Source organism: Nannospalax galili, unplaced genomic scaffold (assembly GCF_000622305.1).
Source record: "Nannospalax galili isolate Female #2095 unplaced genomic scaffold, S.galili_v1.0 scaffold572, whole genome shotgun sequence".
Classification (NCBI taxonomy): domain Eukaryota; kingdom Metazoa; phylum Chordata; class Mammalia; order Rodentia; family Spalacidae; genus Nannospalax; species Nannospalax galili.
In genome coordinates this window covers 1,007,310-1,028,385 of record NW_008331829.1, presented here as the reverse complement: position 1 = coordinate 1,028,385, position 21,076 = coordinate 1,007,310, and the positions used below count along the sequence as shown (strand labels likewise).

The 21,076-nt window shown below is 38.9% G+C and overlaps 1 protein-coding gene and 1 pseudogene across 4 annotated transcripts in view; both read right to left on the bottom strand.

Moving 5' to 3' along the window:
* Positions 1 to 21,076, bottom strand: part of Naaladl2 (N-acetylated alpha-linked acidic dipeptidase like 2) — a 1,296,606-nt gene that overhangs the window by 1,262,055 nt on the left and 13,475 nt on the right. The window lies entirely within an intron of this gene.
* Positions 6,611 to 7,539, bottom strand: LOC103728958 (annotated as a pseudogene).

Below are 21,076 nucleotides of genomic sequence, written 5' to 3'. Positions count from 1 at the left end.
CAGTCATAATCATATACCTACATACATGCACATACTAAATACACAATTTTTTAATACAGCGTATAAGATACATGACCATAAGGATTTAACACTGAAATACGAACTGTGTAATTTCATACATTAACATACTAAATAGAGAAAGGAAAATCATATGGTCATCTCAATAGATGCTAAAAAAATCTTCACAAAATTTAACCCTTTTTCAAGATAAATATTTAAAGCAAATTAGAAATAGAGGGAACTTCACAACCTTATACAGTGCCTCTTTAAGGACTGCCTTGTTTCCCTCCAAAATTCATCTGTCAAATCAGTAACTGCAAACCTAATTTTATTTAAAGGAAAGATTTGAGGGAGATGGTGACAGCTAAACAGGGCTGCAGAGTTGGGGACTTTGGTGGTTTGAATGAAAATGTCCCCCATAGGCTCCAAGTGTTTGGACATTTTGTCCCCAGATGATGGCACTGTTTGGGGAGGTTTTAGGAGGTGTGGCTCTCTTGGAGGAAGCACATCATTGGGGGTGGGCTTACAGAGTTCTTAAGCCTTGCCAGAACTCCAGTCGCTCTCTCTTGCTTCCTGTGCCTATGTGATGATGTCAGAGCTTAGCTTCTGCTACTCCTGCTCTAGCCACCTCCAGCCACCACGGCCTCCCTGCCATGATGGATTGTAATTCCCCTGGAACTGTAACCTCAAATAAACTCTTCCTTCTATAAATTGCTTGGGTCGGTGTTTCTATAACAGCAACAGAACAGTGACTAATACAGGGACTAATCCACAGAACCAGCATGCATACTTACAAGAAAAGTCAAGGATACCACAGATGTATCCCTGTGATCCCTATGGGGCTCCAGAGATCATGAGAGGGTTCAGTGGAGGTCATAATCTGGAGTTAGTAAGAAAGGCCTCACCAGAAGCCAGGTCTGACGTAACCTTGGCCTTTGACATTGCATCTTCCAGAACTGTCAGAACATGCGATCAAATGTGCAAGCTGTCAATTTCATCATGTTCTGTTACAGGAGCCCCAGAAGACTAAGGCAGCAGCTCTGGACAACCTACACTGCACCTAGCATTGTTCTTGGATATTTGCTGGAAAGCTGGAAAGACGACAGCTTTCCTCCTCTACCTGCAATACAGTACTACCCAACCAGACAGCAAACTATGGCTAGACTTTTGTAAAAGAGATGCTTTAAGGGGAGTATGAGTGAAGAAATATGTTATTTTTAGCAAAGAAATCACTCCTTCAGAGACTCCAAGGGATTTTCTAATGGCTACTAAAACTAACACTTGAGTTTAAAAAGTAGAGGGTACAAAGTAATTATACAAAAGTCAAGATCATATGCCTATGTGCTGGTGATGAATTAGCAAATAACATGTTTAAAAGTAGCTCTCCAAATTACACCAAAATATGAAGTACTAAGAATTTTTGTATATGTGTGTGTATATATATATGCACATGTACATGTGTGTGCATGTAGAGGCCAGAAGACAATCCTGGGTATGACTTCTCAACTGCCTTCCAATCTGATTTTTTGATACAAGATTTCACATTGGTGTAGGACTCCCAAATAGACTAGGCTGGCTGGGCAGAGAGCCCCAAGGATGCTCCTATCTCTGCATCCCCCAGTGCTGGGATTACAAGCAGAATCTGCTTTTATATAGGGATTCTGGGGATCAAACTCAGATCTTTACTAACTGAGCCATTGCCCTAGCCTTGGAATGGTTTTAATATATGAGGTATCTACCCTTGTCAAAACTTTACAGAAACAAAGATAGCATAAGTAAATAAAAATATACTACCATTGTAAACTAAAGACTCAACCCTGGTATAATGTTGATTCTCCCAAAATTAATCTGTCGATTCCACAACTTACAAAGGTTGACATACTGCTTCTATAATTCTATAATTAAAGAGACAGACTATATTAAGAGTTGACAAGAATCGGAAACTACTAGAATTCTCATAGGTTGCTGGTGGGAATGCAAAAGGGACCAGGTACATCAGAAAAACATCCAGCAGTTTCAAAGCAAGTGACCCATGTAAACACAGACTTACCATTCAACCCAATGTCATACTGCATTATGTAGTCCAATAGAAATCAAAACATATGTGCAATCTTAGAAATTTATGAGAATGTCCTTAGAGCTATATTCATAATGGGAAAAATCTCAGCTAAACCAATAATGCCAAATCGTATATATGTGAGTGAAAAAGCAAATGGTAGCCACATAATTGATGCTGATCCACAGTAAAAAGGAACACATGTAGACAGATTGTAGACAAGCATTATGCTGAATAAACAGAGCCAGACACAAAAAGCTCCTGCTGTATTACTTCATGCATATGAACTTCTGAAATCTGTAGTAGAAAAGGCAAATCAATAGTTGCCCGAGGCCAGCATAAAGGAAATGGACAGACTGCGGAAGCACAAGAGCAGGGTTGCTGGAAACTCCACTCTTTCTGACTGCTGTGGGCCTATATCACTACTGACATTTGTGTGTAAATTGTGTTGCCATAAATCAGCTTGAAATTTTAAAAGAATAATATTCAAATATTAAAAAGTTTAAGTAGGAAAAGTCATAGATACTTCAGTAGACATGTAAAGCTACCCAAAAGAAAAACACACTTATTTTTCAAGGTGTTTGTTTGTTTTTGAGACATAGCCTCACTATGTAGCCCCAGCTTGTCTAGAACTTGCTATGTAGACCAGGCTGGCCTTGATCTCACAGATCCACCTGCTTTTGCTTCTCGAATCCTGATATTAAAGGCATGTACCACCAAGTCCAGCTATTTTTCAGTTTTTGAGCATGCCTTGAGGATATATTGTAGAATGTCTAAATCTCTTCCAAACAGATTCTGAACATCTATTATCATAGGTAAAATATACCAAGCCAATAAGCATATTGCCATACTGTTATTGAACATAAAACAAGTTAGTTTATTTTCCTTAGCTCAGAGATTAGAATAAATTATTTATGGGCTGAAATTTTAACATCAAAATGTCTCAGAAGAAAACATTAAACAGTTATAAAAGTTTCTCTAGGAAATGCTTCGGTCGGTAAGTTCTGTAATCAGAAGCAAGAATCAGGGAAAAGGTAAACAGACATTGAGGGAAAATATAAACAAAACTAACAAATGAAACTGTGACAAATGATTACTAATTCTAACATGTAAAGGGGTTCTAATATCAAGAAAAAAGACTCATACAAGAAACATAAAGGGGGTAAAAACATGAGCAAGTTATTCACAAAAGTTATTTGCAAAGGACAGATGTTGATAAAGGATGGATAATAACAAAGGACAGGTCACTCAACATTTGCAGCTGTACTCAGCATCACTAATAAATAAAATACAACGCACCCACCTAATAAAGAGTATCTTTATTATGAGATTAAGAATGTTATTATTATAATAACAGAATGCTTTCAAGTTCATTTGACAAGGAAATATAAACTTACATATTTCTGGGGCTGGAGAGACGGCTCAGCGGTTAAGAGCACTGATTACTCTTGCAGAGGAACCAGGTTCGATTCCCAGCACCCACATGGCGGCTGCGAACTGTCCTTAACTCCAGTTCCAGGGGAATCCGAAACCCTCTTCTGACCTCCACGGCATTGCACAACATGGGTGCACTCACTTACATGCAAGCAATACACTCATACACATAAAATAAAAATAAGTAAAATATTTAAAAATAAAATAAATTAAAAAATTTAAAAAAACTTACATATATATGGATAGTATTTCATAATAGATATTAAGTATCTAAATTTCCATCATTTTGACTTTGGAAATTTGCTCTAATCTGACTGATATTGAAAATTTAGATATATTTCAGAATTGTTCACATGGTAAAATTGTAAATATTCTCAATGTCCATTAGTTTCAGATGCTGCAGATCTATGATGAAGTCCCTGAAACTGAAGATATGAATGTGTAACTATTAAGACAGAAATTCCCTGTGGTGAGCTGCAGTGTTAATGATTATATCTCTAGGGTAACTTATTTTGTTAGTGCTGGTACACAACTCAGGACCTTGTGCACAAATACAGTAACTTTACCACTAAGTTACATCTCATATCTTTGTTTTTATTTGTTTGTTTAAGACCAGATTTTACTATGTAACTCAGTCTAGTCCTGAACTTGCTATTTAGCCCAGGCTGGTCTCAAAATGGCAGTGCCATGCCTCTGCCTCCCAAATTCTGAAATCACAAGTGTTACCAACCACACCCAACTCTCTAGTATAAACTCATTTTTTAAATCTTGTTTACTGGGATAGCAAGATGGCTCATTGAGTAAAGGCACTTGCTGTACAAGCCTAATGACACAATTCCAATCCCCAGAACCCAAGTAAACTTGGAAAGAGAGAACAAACATGATAAAGTTGTCCTCTGATCTCTAAATGCATGCCATAGCATGTGCACACACATCACATACATATACACACTATGTATACATACCCACACAATAATAATAATAAATAAAAATTTTAAAAAATATCCTTTCTTCCTGTTTCTTATCTAAACAGAATAGCACACATACACCTTCCCATCAATAAATACATACACAGGTTTAAGAAGGAGGTAGCAACACATCAGGCACAATACCCATTTGTAGAATTTAATTTCTTCTTTACACTTGTCTATATATCTAAGTTATTTACGGACACAAAAGAATCTATAATTCTTATAGATTCTTATAGTTTTACATTGGATAAAAGTAAGTAAACTTGGCTCTTTTATCGAAGTTTTAAAAAGCTGTAACTGGTTGTAGAGATCAATACTACATAAAATAAAGTCTACAATTATTTCTTCAAACACCAGAATAAATTACCAAGAGAACACATTGACAATTTCCTACAAGAAATGGTGCTTAAGAACCAAATAAACCACTCCCTTTCCCTTTCCTGACTCCCGTGTTTCAAGTTAGGATGACTTCATAACAAAAACAAAAGATGGCATAAACTTTAAGTTTCATTTCTTTGAACATTATCTCTGTGCTAGGTTTTAGAGAAGTCAAGTGAGACTATGCTTCATTTCTTTTCAGAAAGTTGGGTAACCTTGAATCTTGAACCTTCTGTGGCTTTTTCGTAATCTTCACTAACCATGACCAAGTTAAAATGGTCTCACCTGAAAATTACTAAGAATAATCAGCTCTGCGAAGTGACCTTGGATGAAGCTATGTTAAATTGGCCAGGAAATTTTTTGGAGGCATCACTACTATTAACTCACAATTTTTTCATTTCACTTTGCCACTGATGCTTGGCAGGTTATAATTTTTCATTTTCGCACTTGGATGAAACTCAGTGAAGTAGAGATTATGGAGATATTGGTGGAGAATTTTTACAAAGGGATTTCCCCCCACACTCTGTAATATTTGGATACAAAATGGATCTCTATTTGAGACTACTTATCAGTTGAAGATCCATAAACATACTGTTAAGATAACAGTAATGACCTATACCATCCTTTAAGTTCCCTTTTAAACTGCTACCTTCTGTTCAGAGGGCTGATGTTATGATCATTTTACATACTTGGAAGCATTTCCATAGGTAGAGATGGTTTGGGTTGATTCTCTCACTTTCGAAAACTCCACGCCTTTATGTGATAAAGTTCCTGGGGTTAAAAAGTCTGTGAAAACAGAAAGCACCTCTGTACACAGGGATTGCCTGGTGGTGCAAGTGGCACATGAGCTGCCACTTCTGTTCATGAACAGCTGCTTGTGGGGAGGTGGGGACTCTTCAGGGGATTCTTCTTTCCGTACCTCTTTCAAGGCCAGTGCAGAGGCATGGTTTATTTTTATTGATACTCTCCAAAAAATTCATTTATTTTAAAATGCATTTTTTTGAAAATATCATTTTCAATATTTTTTTAGTGTTCAAAAATTTATTTATAAAAAATACAATGGGATAAGTTTATGCTGAGAAATGCAGCAATAAATACAGTTGAAGAGAACAGAGCAACTCTATATCGATACATTGGCACAAATGAAGACTCTGCAGCCGACCACCCACCCAGACCGACATGTTGGCAGCCATTTTTGTACATGTGCCTTTAAAAGTGCCACTTGGAAAGACCTTGTTGGCTCAAGAGGGAGAATGAGTCATGACTTTATTTAAAAATCAGCAAACAATACTGCAGAGACATTGATATGTAAGTTTCTAAAATGCTGCGCCTTAGATTTAGTTGGCAAAGACCACATTTAAAAGCAAATCAGCATGAATTTAGTCTTCCATGTAAAAGCCATACACTAAACTGTAAAAAAAGTTTCCTATTGTTTGAAAATACCAGTTTAACTGTAAGATTGTAAAAAATGCATAGATCTTCCATAAAAGAATTGTCTGTACAAGAACTCCCCTTTCACAGTATTCCTTTTTACTTCATTTGCAAGTTATTGGTTATGCTGTAGGATTTAATTATTACAGCACTAAAAGGCAACTATTATTTTAGGGAAGAGCCGGAAAAAAGAAAAAAGGCATGTATGTACAGCCATTTTTTTAGGTACAGTAAGCATAATAGTGTCTTAGGAAGACGAGATAAAAATTACTCAAGGCAAGCTTGATCCTCACTGGGTACAAACAATGAACTAAATACTGATCTCCTCCTGCCTGTCAACCTAGTAATCGATACCTTGGTGGTCGTCATACTGGTATTCTCGGGGGTCATCATCTGGGTACTCGCCCTGATAGTCATCGGTATTCTGCCTGATAATCACTATCACTGATTTCTGACCCACTGGTTCCTATGCCCTGGCTTCCGTTGTGAATGACAGGCTCCGTGGGAGCTGCACAGTATTTAGGGTTATACACTTGCCACCCAAGCCCATACACACTCATTCCTTTCTGGGAGGCGATTTTGTTGGTCCCCAGCTGTAGAGAAATGGTGAAGTTACCCACTGGCTGTAATGTTAGCTTCTGATTGTAGATGTCTCTTCTGGCACCTGGTGCTAAGATCCCAGCCTGGCTGGCTCCTTTGTCAGTGCCCATCTGCAGACTAATCATGGTCTGGTCAAATGGTTTATCGGTTTGCATTTTGGGATCATAAAGATGCCTCCTAGTCCCATAGGCTGTCATGCCTGCCTGGCTGCAAACCAATTACAGAATAACCAGCTTTAATTTTCCTTCATCAAAATGTCTTGTTTCTCTGAATACTTGGATCCAATGTCAATGTCAATGTTTTAGTCAGACCTGCTGGAGCCACCAGTGTAGTCTGAACCTGGGTCATGTCGCCATTTTCAAAAAGATCATTTGCTTCAAACATGTCATGTGGTTTCATACCGTAAGCCTGAATAGCTTTAATAAAGTTGCCGATGATCTCCAACTGAGGCTAGTTTAGCAAGGATTCGCCGACTTCTTCACAGAGCCTGGCTGGAGTTCGCACAGGATGATGCCATCGTAGCTTGTTTATGAGTTCGCCCAGGATGATGCCATGTAGCTTGTTCATGAGTTTGCACAGGATGATACCATCCTTCAGGCCCAGCTGGAAGTTGGTGCCGATGCTCATGCGCTGGAAGTTGGTGCCGATGCTCATGTGCGTCACCTCTTCTCTCCAATTGCGCAGATCCTCCTCTGCCCGGTGATCACACTTGGATGCAATCTCGTTCTTGACCTCGGTGGACAGCCGGCAGGAAGGGCCCTTGTAGAAGTGGGTCACGGCGGTTCCGACGGCCCGAGCGGACTGGCCGGACTCCGGGGTCTGTCGCTGTCGGCGTCCCAGCTCCTGGGCCCAGCAGAGACCGCGCGGGAGACGCTCCAGTGGCTCCGCGATGCCTCCGACTCGGGACTCGGTCCCGCAAAGCCTCGGGTCGCTGCGGAGTGGTGCGTGGGCCCAGCAGAGACCGCGCGGGAGACGCTCCAGTGGCTCCGCGATGCCTCGGACTCGGTCCCGCAAAGCCTCGGGTCGCTGTGGAGTGGTGCACGCTGGCTCACTGGCTGCCCACCGGCTCCGCACGCTCTGCCCCCATCATTTTCAATATTAAGTGACGTGAGTACAGATCTCAATCAGTTATTTCAGTGTTATTTACGAAATAATTAAATTTCTTTCAACACAGTTAATTTTTGAATTAAAGAAATGTATACTTTTGAAGTCAAATGTTAGTGATAAAGACCCAGAACACCAAGCATGCCCAGTGTCATCAAATCTGATCCACCCATTCTGATTCGGGGGAGAAAATGGCATCCTTCTACTAAGCTCCTCTTAGCCTATGAAATATAAAATTATAACAAAAAACAGCTGATTAAACTCAGCCCACCAACAAAATAGTTCCTGAAACAATACAATTCAAAAATATTGGCAAATCAGTAAACAGAGAAAGCAGAAAAAACAACAGCAAACAAAAACTACTAAAACGAAAGAAATGTGAGAAGCCAGGAACAGAAAAAACAGGGAAAAAATCCAATAATATCCAGAAGTGATGTATTGAAAAGATTAGGGGGAAAAGATAAACATATAGTCAGACTGATTAGAGAAGAGAGAGAGAAGACTCAGATTACCAGTATCAGAGAAAAGAGAGAAGGAATGACTTCAAATGTGACTATTATCACAAGTACACTAGGGAAATACTATGAAGACATTATGCCAATAAATTCTGCAACCTCGATGAAACAGAGAACATTCCTTCAAGAACATTAACTGCTCATTCATTCAAAAAATAGTCTTTTTTAATTCCTTTTGAATTTTTTTCTAATCACACTGCTCTTGCCTTAAATACAGAGTATGAGAGAGAGAGAGAGAGAGAGAGAGAGAGAGAGAGAGAGAGAGAGAGACCAGACTAGGGTGGCTTCACTGGAAAATTCTCCTAAACAAAAAAAAATCAAATTAAAATCTCAAGAATCAACTTGTCAAGATGATTCAGACCATAAAGGCACTTCCTGCCAAGGGTGATGACCTGGATTCAATACTGCGACCCACACAGTGGAAGGAAAGAATCAACTCCCCAAAGCTGTTCTTTGAGCTTCACATGTGTGCTACTATGGCAACTGTGCTCCTACATGTGCACACAAAAATGAATAAATGAATACATAAATAAAGCAATCCCTTTAATGAGAGTTCCGATTCCAACAATATTCCAAGCCAAGGGGTGTAATGTAGACACAGAGCACTTGCCTAACATACACACAGCCCCAGGTTGCATATCCAAAAATAAAATAAATATATAAAATAAATTCTTCCTGAAAACTAAAAAGGAGAGAACATTGCTAATTCGTTTTATGAGACCAGCATCCACCACCACCATTGTCGCACAGGAAAAGTAGAGAACTAAGCCTACGTGGCTCATGAAAATAAATGTGCACATTCTACACAAAAAGTTACACTATAGAACCCAACAACATGTGCATTTGTATGCTGGAATGAAAGATTAGCATGGCATTCCAAAAACAAATACAATTCACTTTATCAACAGACAAGAAAGCAACCATTTCAATAGATGCAGAAACATCATTTGACCAAGCCCAACATCCATTCTGAGCACAGCAGATGCCAAAGGGCACTCCAGAGCCCAAGGTGGGTGAAGCCCTGCATCTCACTGTCATGTTTATTCGTGAAAGGGCAGCTGCTTTCCAGATCAGGAACACTGGGAGGATGTCTGGTCCTACAGCTTTTTATTCAACATTACACTGGTGGTTCTTGCCAGAACACTGTGTGTATCTTTGGAGTTTGTTTTGTTATTTTGTTTGAGTCACTGGTTTCTTTGAGAGAGAGGAATTAGTGAGTCCAAAAGAAAGACGACCAAAGATTGGAAAGAATAAACTAAAACACTCTTTATAAGTGATGACAAGACAAGGTAACCTGCACAGATAAAGTTTCTTATAGTTGTTAGAAGTAAATGGGCTTAGCAAGATTGCAGAACTTAAGAACAACATAACACACAAAATTTGATATAGTTTTATACTCTAGCAACAAATAATCAAAAATTTAGTTTTTAAAAAATACCATGTAAAGTCACATTAAAAATGTGAAATATCTGTCCATTGGATATAGGCTGAGGAGAGATATGACGGGATGATAGAGTAGATTTATTTTTGGTTTTTTGAGAGCTCTCCATACTGATTTCCACAATGGTTGCAACAGTTTTCAATCCCAACAGTGAATGAGGGCTCCTCTTTCTCCACATCCACACTAGTATTTACTGTCATGAATTCTAATAATCCTAGACATTCTGATTGGGGTTATATCAATTCTTAAAGTGATTTTGATTTGAATTTCTCTAATTAATATGAATGTTAAACACTTTTAAGGTGTTTCATATCCATTATTATTTCTTCTTTTGCGAGTTCTTGCTTGAGAGCTATACGAAACTAGGATGGCATGCCCTAGGGAGAGATGAGCCTAAAACTTTCAAGTCCAGGCTACATTCTCTGCTAAAGAGAGGGGCACTGAAAACAGCTGCTCTGATAGTCTTATCTTGCTGAACACTTTGAGATTAGCAGGAGAAAAGTAGCCAGGTCCAAAGTTTAGACTCCTTGTTCAGAGGGAGAGTATCCTGGTCAACAACCCTTAGTCCGCCACCTTGTCTAGAACAGATAACTCGGCTATCACTAGCTAAAAGAATAGGCCAGGTTAAAGGTTGACTCCTGGGCTAAAAGCTAAAAGTTTACTGTGCTTTGAGCTCTAAGAAAGAAGACATTGTGGCCAATAATTTACAAGATAGGCACTGGTAAGAGTTTAAGCATCCTGCTTTACAAACAGGTGCCAACTAATGTCCTGTTTCCTGTCTAATTGTATCCTAAATCTTTGTGTATAACTGCCCAACCCTACATGACTTCCAGTTCCTTGTAATGTATAAAACCTTCTAGGGGGCTGGAGAGATGGCTCAGCAGTTAAGAACGCTGGTTGTTCTTTCAGAAGACCCGAGTTCGAATCCTAGGACACACATGGCAGCCAACAACTGTGTGTCACTCCAGTTCCAGGGGATCCAACAGCCTCTTCTGTCCTCTGCAGGCATTGCATGACACAGGTGCACTTACCTACATGCAGGCAATACATGCATACACATAAATAAAAATAATAAATAAGTAAAATATTTTTTTAAAAAACCTGAACTTTTTAATAAACAGCTTGTGGTAAAGGAAAGCACAAGTCCCAGAGTCCAGGACTCTGTTACCAGTCGGTATCACCATCTGTCAAGAAAGCGAGGTTTCCCACCAAGCAAGGCAGACTTGAAGTTCAATGCCATTTTTCATTGGGTCATTGCTTTTCTTGCTTCTTTGTTTTTTGAGTTCTTTGTATATTCTGGATTTTAATCCTACAAAGCTGTGAAGCCTAATAAACAAGGACTGGCCCAGGAAACTACAGCTGTTAGTGTAGTAATGGCACTTTTTATCTTGGGAGTAATCAACAGCTGTCTAATTGGAACTAAGGCCTGCTCAGTGGGCAGTTTCGCGTGTGGTACTGTAAACATAGCCAAATCTACATGACTGGAGAGGACATAGATCCTAGAGAAAAACCTACTTTTGCCACATCCTTAGATCAATGTAATCTCTTACTTTATTTTAAACACGTATCCTCATATTTACAGACAAGTATGCATTTCACGCCCTCATCAAATAATCTTCTTCTTTTTGCAAGAGATGGGGACTATTACAGGGTTCCAGACTGATCAATTGCAGAGAATAAGTGTCTATGAGACACTTAACCTAAGTGACACATCTTTATTACACTCTACCTATAGGATGACTGCATCGCCAACTCTCACCAGAGAAGTTTCCTTATGCAGCAGTTGGTGATTAACACAGAAACTCACAATTGGCCAATGTGCAGAGAGCAAGAGACTACAGAGTGCTTATCCCTGAAGAGGTCACCTATGTCAAACCTCTGCCTCCCAAGGCTCAGGGATCATTGTGGAAGAAGGGGCAGAAAGACTGTAAGAACCAGAGAGGGTGGATTAGCACAAGGAAACAGAGTCTTCCAGACAGCTAGTCAGTTACTCATATGAATTCACAGCCATGGTGATGGCACAGACAAGGCCCATGCAAGCTCAAGCCAGGCAAAATCCCAGCATAGACATGGGGAAGTGGGTAAGAAACCCAACCTACCTGAGGAACTTTTAGCAATTGATGGCTGCTGGGAGGGGGAGAGTCAGTGTCTTACAGAGATGGGAGTCTTGATGGGCCCAGTGGACCCACACTGAAGACATTTGGGGAAACAAGTCAGGCTCTATAGGCCTCATTAGTGGAAGACAGTGTGGGGAGGTGAGGATAGGGGAGGGAATCTAAATATCCCAAACTATGTTATATGAAAATTGCAAACTTTCAGTTAAAAAATAAAATTAAAAAAATAAATAAATGAAATGTGTGTGTATATTCAACTAGCAAAAATATGAATAATACCTTGAATCAAAAGTCACAAAACATGGTTAAGAAAAGAGACTAGAGAAATGACACTAAAAAAGACATAAGCAAATAGAAAGGCACAACTTGTTCATTGCTCAGTTGATGCAAAATTTGTAAAGTTTTCAAACCAATGTAAAAATTTAACATACCCAAACAAATCCCTTTGTAGAATTTAACAGACAATTCTAAAACTTACATAGATGTGAACAAAAGTAAATGCTTCTTCCTGCAAATAAATAAGTGAGGCTAAAATGGAAATGTGAGGACCTGGAGTAACCAACTTGGAGAAAGATCAGCAAGTAACAAAGCTAATTGTATCCCACAGAAAGTCTGAGGCAGAGATGGGTCAGCAAGCTCAGCAAGCATTATTCTTGCAGGCGACTGGAGTTCAACTCCTAGCACCCACGTGTGGTGACTGTAATTGCAGGGGGCTCTGAAATCCCAGGGGGCTCTAATACTTCTGGCCACTGGGGGAACCTGCACTCACATATACATACTTACACAGAGACACACACATACAAATAACTGAAAAAATAAAATACAGATTTTATTCAAAGATTTATTATAAGACTATAGTAATCAAGAAAGTATAGCAGCGGGCCAAAGATAGCTAAGATAGCTAAATAGCAAAGATAGCTAAATAAGTCAACAGAATAAAATGGAGATTCCAAAGAGACCCATACCTACACAGGCACCTTGTGATTCCACAAAGGACAAAGGCAATTTGGTAAAGATTTTTTTTCAATCACTGATGCTGGAATAACAAACTGCATAGGCAAAGTCAAAAGAACAATGAACTTGGAGCTCTGGGAGATGGCTCAGTGGCAAAGCACTTGCTGTGAAACATGAGCACCAAGGTCAGATCTCAGGATTCCTCATAAAGCCAGAACCAAACCATCTACCTATAATTCCAGTGCTCCACTGCAAGATCGGAGGCTGGGTCAGGAGACTCCCAGAAGCTTATGGACTGGCTAGCCTGAATACAGTGTCATTTGCTAACAGAGGATATGAAGTTGGGGGTGTGGGTAAGGTGAGGTTCAAGACAGGGGAGGGAGTCTAAATATGATCACAATATATTGTATAGAATTCTTGGATCAATGAAAAAAAGAAGAAGGAAACATAGAAGAGACCCTGCCTCAAACAAGGAGGAAGTCAAATACTGACACCCGCACTCATACGGACTGGCTTTGTCTGAGTATAGGTTTAGTTGTGGTAGTCAGAAGGCTACAGATACTAGGATTAAGGAGATGCTGATGTTGATGAGCAGGGTGGTTAGTAAGTTTATTATTCTTTTCAGAGACTTTTCTGATCTGTCTGATTGGAAGTCAGAAGTACTTATTATACTAAAAGAATAAGACCCTCATCAATAAATTGATACATACAGGAAAAGTCAAACTACATTTACAAAGTGCCAATATCAGGCTGTGGCTTCAAAGCCAAAGTGGTGTTTTGAGGTGAAGTGGAATTTTAGTTGTCGTAGGAGGCAGGTTAGTAGGAATGTAGAGCCAGTGATGACATGTAGACCATGAAACCCTGTTGTTACAAAGAATGTAGAACCGTAGACACCATCAGAGATTGTGAAGGTGCTTCTAGGTATTCTGATACTTGAAGTCTCCCAATCTCTATATGAATGCTGTAACATGTGGTGTTCCTGCATGCACACACATGAACACACACACATGAGCACACACATACACATGAACACACATGAGCACACACATGCACATGAACACACACACAAACACATACATGCACACACACACACACAAATGTAAAAAAATAAAGCAGATCCCTACCTGAATATACACATAAAAATTTACTCAAATCAGAAACCTATATTGAAAGCATATAATGAAAAACTTTTAGAAAAATAAATGAATGGTTTGTGAGCCTGGGTTAGGCAGAGTTCTTAGCATAATACCATAAAGGGATATAATGAACTAAAGTGACAAAACAGATTGACTTAAATTTTTTAGATGCTTAGCATTTACAAGATTCTAACATGACAATGAAAATGCAAGTCACAAACTCATATCTCATAAAGAATTTGTATCCAGTGTATACAAAGTACCTATATTAGTTAATAATATAAATAACATAAAGCTCAACATAATCCAACTGAACATTTGGCAAAATATCTGTATAGATAGTTCACTTATATAGAGATGCCTGATTGCATCCAACATTAAGACCCCAGTGACACAGGCTTCAGACTCACAAGTTTGTATATGAATATCAAAGTGAGTATACTGCAAAAGGCTCCTTAATAACTAAAGAAAAAATAGTATGAGAACTCATTTTCATGCCATCTATACTTTTAAGATACAGAACTATTTCAACAAGTTAATTTATAAACAAATTCTGAAATTTAGATCCTATGAGAATCTAAAGATAGAATTGTTTGTAACTAAATAGCTTGAATGGATAGGTATATGTTTTATTGATGAGTAAGTAACGGTACATGCAAATAATGAGGCTAGAACAGAGACTGAACACTGGCTACATTTATAATTCATCACTTAGGGCAAATTAATTATTACACTAAGGAACATATTCAGTCTAGAGTTTGCTGCTACTAACAGTTATTTATTTGCTGGAATGGTATGCCCCTCATGGTGTCTTACAGGAACTGTGAACTTATGAAGGTAAACAGGAATGGTTGTGGGAGCACTCTGACATAATTTGTATCTAGGTTATTCAATTATTCTCTCATCTCATTATCCTTCAGAATAACAGAACTGTGAATGATTGCACCAAAGTCAAGTAGAGCAATAAACCATTACAATATTAGGGAAGTTAGAAAAAGAACACTGAATTGTAGGACAGCCTGGATTCATAGATAGATAGACTATGCCTAAAAACAACCTAAAATGAACAAATAACAATAAACTAAGATGGATTTTTTTTTTAAGTTTAATACTATTTTGATGATTTGAATGAGAATGTCCTCCTTAGGTTTAAGTATTTGGGCACTCGGTCAGTTGGGGTGCTATTTTGGGAAGGTCATGGAATCCCCAGGAGGTGTGGCCCTGTTGAAGAAAGCTCATCACTGCTAGACTGTGTTCACTCTCTCTCTCTCTCTCTCTCTCTCTCTCTCTCTCTCTCTCTCCCCTCTCTCTCTGCTTCCTGTGCCTACCTGAAGATGAGAGCCTTCAGTTTTCTGCTGACGGCCTCTGCTCCCATGCCTTCCGACATGACAAACTCTTTATCCCTCTGTAACCTTAAGCCAAATAAACGCTTCCTTCCATAAGTTACCGTGTTCATAGTATTTTATCACAGCAACAGAAAAGTAACATATAACTAGCTTAACTCATGATCCTTTAAAGATTAATAGTTCCAAACTTGGGACTGAAGAGACAGCTCAGTGGTTAAGACTACGACTGATCTTGCAGAAGACTTGGTTTTGGTTCCCAGCACCCACATGGCTGAAAACAACCTTCAATGACTTCAGTTCCAGAGGATATGATGCCCTCGTCTGGCCTCCATGGATATAGCATGATACTAGTGCACTTACATACATGCAGGCAAAACACTCATACATGTAAAATAAATTAAAATTAAAAAATAATTTCAAGCTTGAAATTAGAATGGGTCATAACATAGCTGGTCAAATAGCCTTTTCCTTTCCCCAATTCTTGCATATTTATATGAAATACAAGAGATAAATAATTACCTATAGGCATGCACATAATACAGTCTGGCATTAATGAATACACATCCTCAAGATTTGTAAAGAACTCGCTACCCTATAATCTATGCAATGCAAAAAATGAACCCCTAAAGTTATGATGACAAAAATATCTGAGAAATGAGCCAAAAGTATTATCAATATCTAACACCAACACAGAGAGAGCCAAAGTGCTAATGGAAGTTACATTTTCTTTTTGGCATATTCATGGCTTTGAGACATGTCCAATTTTTTCACAGCACATCAAACAGGAAATCTTTAGGGTAGTAGAGAGAGAGTGTGTGCATAGTCAGAGCTGGGAAATACGAGGGATGCCTAATGAGGTCATGGAACAAATCAACACAGCTGGCCTGCTGACTGTTCATTAGACACCCCAGAAGAACCAGAGGTGCCCCAGCCAGAACAGCTGCCAAACAAGGAGAACGAGTCTCTGGAGCTCAAGAGCATAAACCGATAATCAGAGCATTTGGGAGCTGGAAAGGCCCTAAGGGACCATGGACTTCATTGTGTACAAATCCGGTTTGCTAGGATGTTTCCATGGCTATAGGAATGTCCTGACATCACATGTAAGTTTTGTATGGAGTAAATGTATTTAATACAAAGAGCTGTCAGTTTCTAATTACTTTGTTATTGGATATTTACTTTTGCCCCCTTGTTTACATACAACAGTATGTATTGTATATTACACATAGTCCCACCACGCCCTTCACTCCTCTTTCTAAACTTTGCTACTTTAAGCTCCTTTGTTTTTCTAAACAGATCCACTTCTAATTTCACATTATATATATATGCAATTTTATATATGTAAAATCCAATATAAATCATATTTTTCTTTCTGAGACTGAATGAATTAAATTAATATGATTATCTCCAGTTGCATCCACTACCCTGCAAATAACAAAACTTAATTTTCCTTTATGCCAAAAATTCCATTGTAGCACAGAACACTTTTCTCTACCCACCCTTCCTGTCATTTTACACCTACCTTGGCTCTATAAATTAGCCAAGGTGAATACTGTTTCAATAAACACTGATATGATATTCAAGTGTCTCTGTGATATGTTGACTTGAATCCTTTGGGCAAATCCCAAGGAGAACCACTGCTCTAGTTCAATCACTCATTTAATGTATGGAGAAACTGTTTCACTGTGATTTAATCACGGCTCACTGTTACTACACAGGAAGTAAGTAGTCTCGAGTTCCTGCTGTCTGTCTGTGTTGTCACACCAGGAAGTCTCCTATTAAGTATTAGAAATATTAACTGTCACAGAAAAGCCATGCAGCTGGGATCTCAAGAAGCTGCAGATCCTCGGTGCAGTCAATCACTAAGATCTCTGTGAGTTCCCTGTTCCTTGTCAAAAGTGCCAATGCTGTAGATGTGTTTTTGCTGCTATTGCAATTAAAACAATACTGATCTAAGCAGCTCATCCCTAGTGGTGCCCCAGAAACCAAAGGTTCTCTAGCATTATACTCAATGGAGAAATTATAGGATAGAAAAAGGGTTTGTGTATGCAAGTGCTGAAAGAGGAGTATGTAGTTACTTGTAACATTGCTATATAGTTGATGTTCCTCCAATGTTTGCCAAATGCTGGCATATACATTACCTAAAAGACTATTCCCAAAAGGGGAAGTGTTATTGCCTCAGAGCTTGTCAATTCATAAAGAATATTCTTTAACACATGTTTTTGGTAAGCAACTCTGCCTATATTGATCAATCTTCCAGTTATTCCAAAATTGCTCTACATTTACAAATAGATGCCAGGCTCTTTACATGTTCAATAAATTAATGCAAGACTTTTTCTCAGTGTTACTTTTATAAAATTAATATCTCTCCAGTAAGATACTTTGGCTAATGAGTAAGAATCTCTCATCAAATTAATAACACCATTAGATTCACTTTCAGATGATGTAACAGTGGTCTTTGGGGTATAATAACATATTGCTGAATTGGCAAGCTGCCATTGGACTGAATATGAATTTGTACCAGGAAAACTCTTCATAAGAAAATTCTAAAACTATTTCAAACTCATTATGCTCAAATAAAAATGTAGTGTTTCCACTGCAAAACCTTCCTGTTTTCCTACCGTGTCTACTGTAATTCTCTCCCTCATCAAGTCACATGTTATCATATATACATATATATATATATATAAATTAGTGTTCTAAAGACATCATTTCTGATTTCTACTTAAAATCCCTCAGTGACCCCGATTGTTCAAGTAAACTCAGACTTTTACCTCAAAGCGCAAATATTTTAGTTATCATTTCCAAAAACTCCTAAAACCTCCAAGAAGCTCATGAAACTTCCTGCCTTTGAGAGCTTGATGAGGTCAACACTTGCTGCTGTCCTGACCATATTTTATCCATGACGTTTTCTCATAATATTTTCATTTGCTTATATTTATGATTATAATATAATCTCTTCAAGGGTATAACCTATACCAAATTTACTTTTGAACCCAAAGCATTTGACAAACTGATTTACACATAAATAAAAAAACTACTGAGTGGAAAAGTAAGAATTGAAATTGTGGAGGAGTTAGGTTCCTTCTTCGTTCACAGGATTGGTTTAATCATTTTTTTTAAACTTTTCTAGGCCTTTCCAAAGACACTCATTCATCTGTACCTCAGACTAACAAAACTCATTATATCCTTTGCTATGTGCAGAACAAAATAATCAAAGAAGAGGAATCTTAACAATAGAGATTCATTTTCCCACAAGTCTGGAAGTTGTGTGTATCTTGACTTGTAGACAGCTCTCTTTTCCCTGTATCTTCTAACTACTTCTTTTTATAAAGACAGTCAAATTGGATTAGTGTAGATCCTAATGGCCCAATTTAAACCTACCTATTTCTATAAAGAACCTATCTCCAAATAAGGTAACATTCTGAGGCACGAGGATTAAGTTGGCAGCATGAATTTTTAAGGGATGTCAACATAATTCAACCTGTAGCACCTAACATCACTCGCATAAAATCTATACTATGCTCATGTTTTCCAAAATTTCTAAAACATATCTAAATAATTGGAAAGATTTCTGAGATTATTTTCTATTTCCTTCAAATGACTATTTGTGGGGGGGATATCTTAAAGATCTTTATTGGTTTGGGAAGCATCTGTTTTGATTTTTGTTTTTTTCTTCCTATCATCAAAATCAGCACTAGAGTCAAAGAACTGGAATGATTTTAGGACTACGGCTTACATGCTAACATTGAATTTGCTCTTGCACAAAAGTTAAATAATCTGTGTTTCAATTCCTACCCAGAAAGGTGCTCTAGACCTCTTGAGTGGTCCTGTTTCAATTCCCACCTAGAAATGGTGTTGTAGTGTGGATCTTCAGTATCCCTCAAAGGACTACCTGATAAAGACTTCCCTGGGGGTGGCGCTATCGGAAGGCTGTGGAAACTTTAAGAGGTGGAGCTTGGTGAAAACATTTATGTCATTAGAGGAATCCCCTTGAAGGTGATTATGGGATAGAGACCTTCTTCTTTTACTCTCTGGCGCACCACAAGGTGAGCAGTTTTGCATTGCCATGGAGAAGGCCAACACAGGCCACCACATCACAGGTCTGAAAGCAAGAGAGTCGCTTGGTCATGTGCTGGAATCTCCAAAGCAAACTTTTACTATTGAAAGTTAATTATCTCAAAGATGTGTTATGAAATGTAAAGCTATCACATAAAATTGTTTCCAAGGGGAAGGCTTGATGGGGTAAAAATATGGAAAGGTCTCTAGAACTGGTCTAATGAAAATGTCTGGAAGGTCTTAAAATGGCAAGCTGGGCAAAGCCTGGAATCTGTGAGTAGAGCATCATTAGCTGTTCTGGCGGTGGCTTAGAACACCAGAATGCTGGCTAGAATTCATAGAGAACAGGGTATGATGAGATTTCAGATGAATTACGAGTCCACTGAGGATCAGACTAGGCACCATCCTCAAAACACACTGAGAATGAATTTGAATGCACTTTGTTAATGCCCCAGACATCAGAAAGTTGGGCTTCAAGGTGATGTGCTACTTTATCTGGCAGAGAAAACATTAAGGTAGCAGAGCGTTCGGCTGCAGATGGGTATGAATGGTTGACTTTAGCCATATTTACAGTGAAAAGCTGGAATAAAAAGAAGAAAGACTTGAAAAGTTTGCAGCTTGGCAGGATGGAGAATGTATAAAGATGCATCCAGCAGGGCTGGAAAGATGGCTCAGTAGTTATGAGCACCGATTGCTCGTGCAGAGGACCCAGGTTTGGTTCCCAGCACCCACATGGCAGATATCAACTGTCCACAATTCCAGTTCCAGTTGATCCAATGCCTTCTTACCTCCATGGGCATTACACGACACGGGAGCACTCGCACATATGTAGGCAATATACTCATACACATAAAGTATACGTAATAAGTAAAATATGCTTTTAAAAAAGGTGCATCCAAGAAAAGTGAGATTGTTAGGGCCGAGAGACAATAAAGAATCCAGGTGCTTCTCTTCAGGACAATCAGAAAGATGTGTGGTAGGACTCTCAGGACTCTGCAAGGTGACCCCATCCATCACAGGCTCCAAGGTATAGAAATACAACTTTCACAGACTCATTTGAGGGAGAAAAAAAAAAAAACCCAGAGTGTCTCAAGTGTCCTAAGGGCACAGTTCTTCATGTCCAGATGGCTAGGTCCTCAGAGGCCACTGTAGCCCTGATTCAAGCAGGCCCGTGTACAGCATCCACCAGAGGTAGGTCCAGGCACTGTCCATATAATGCAAAGCAAGTAGAGGCCACTGTTGAGGCAAGCCCGGGAGGTCAGCCAGTGTGTTGAAGTGTCAGTGTTTCTAACAGCAGTCCTAGAGGGTGATGTCAAAGCAAAGCTGTGGTCAAGACCCCTGGAGACAAAACTACCAACAGTACGAACCTGTGCCAAGGGCAGCCATGGGCAGCAACAGAGCCAGCCCCGACAGGGGTCCTGTTGGCTGTAAGCAGCACAGTCTTAGATGCATACTGCCAGTGTGCTCTGGATGCTGAATTTGAAGCCGCAGGATTTCCAAGTTTCAGTCATACTTTAGACCAATCCCTTGTGATTTTCTT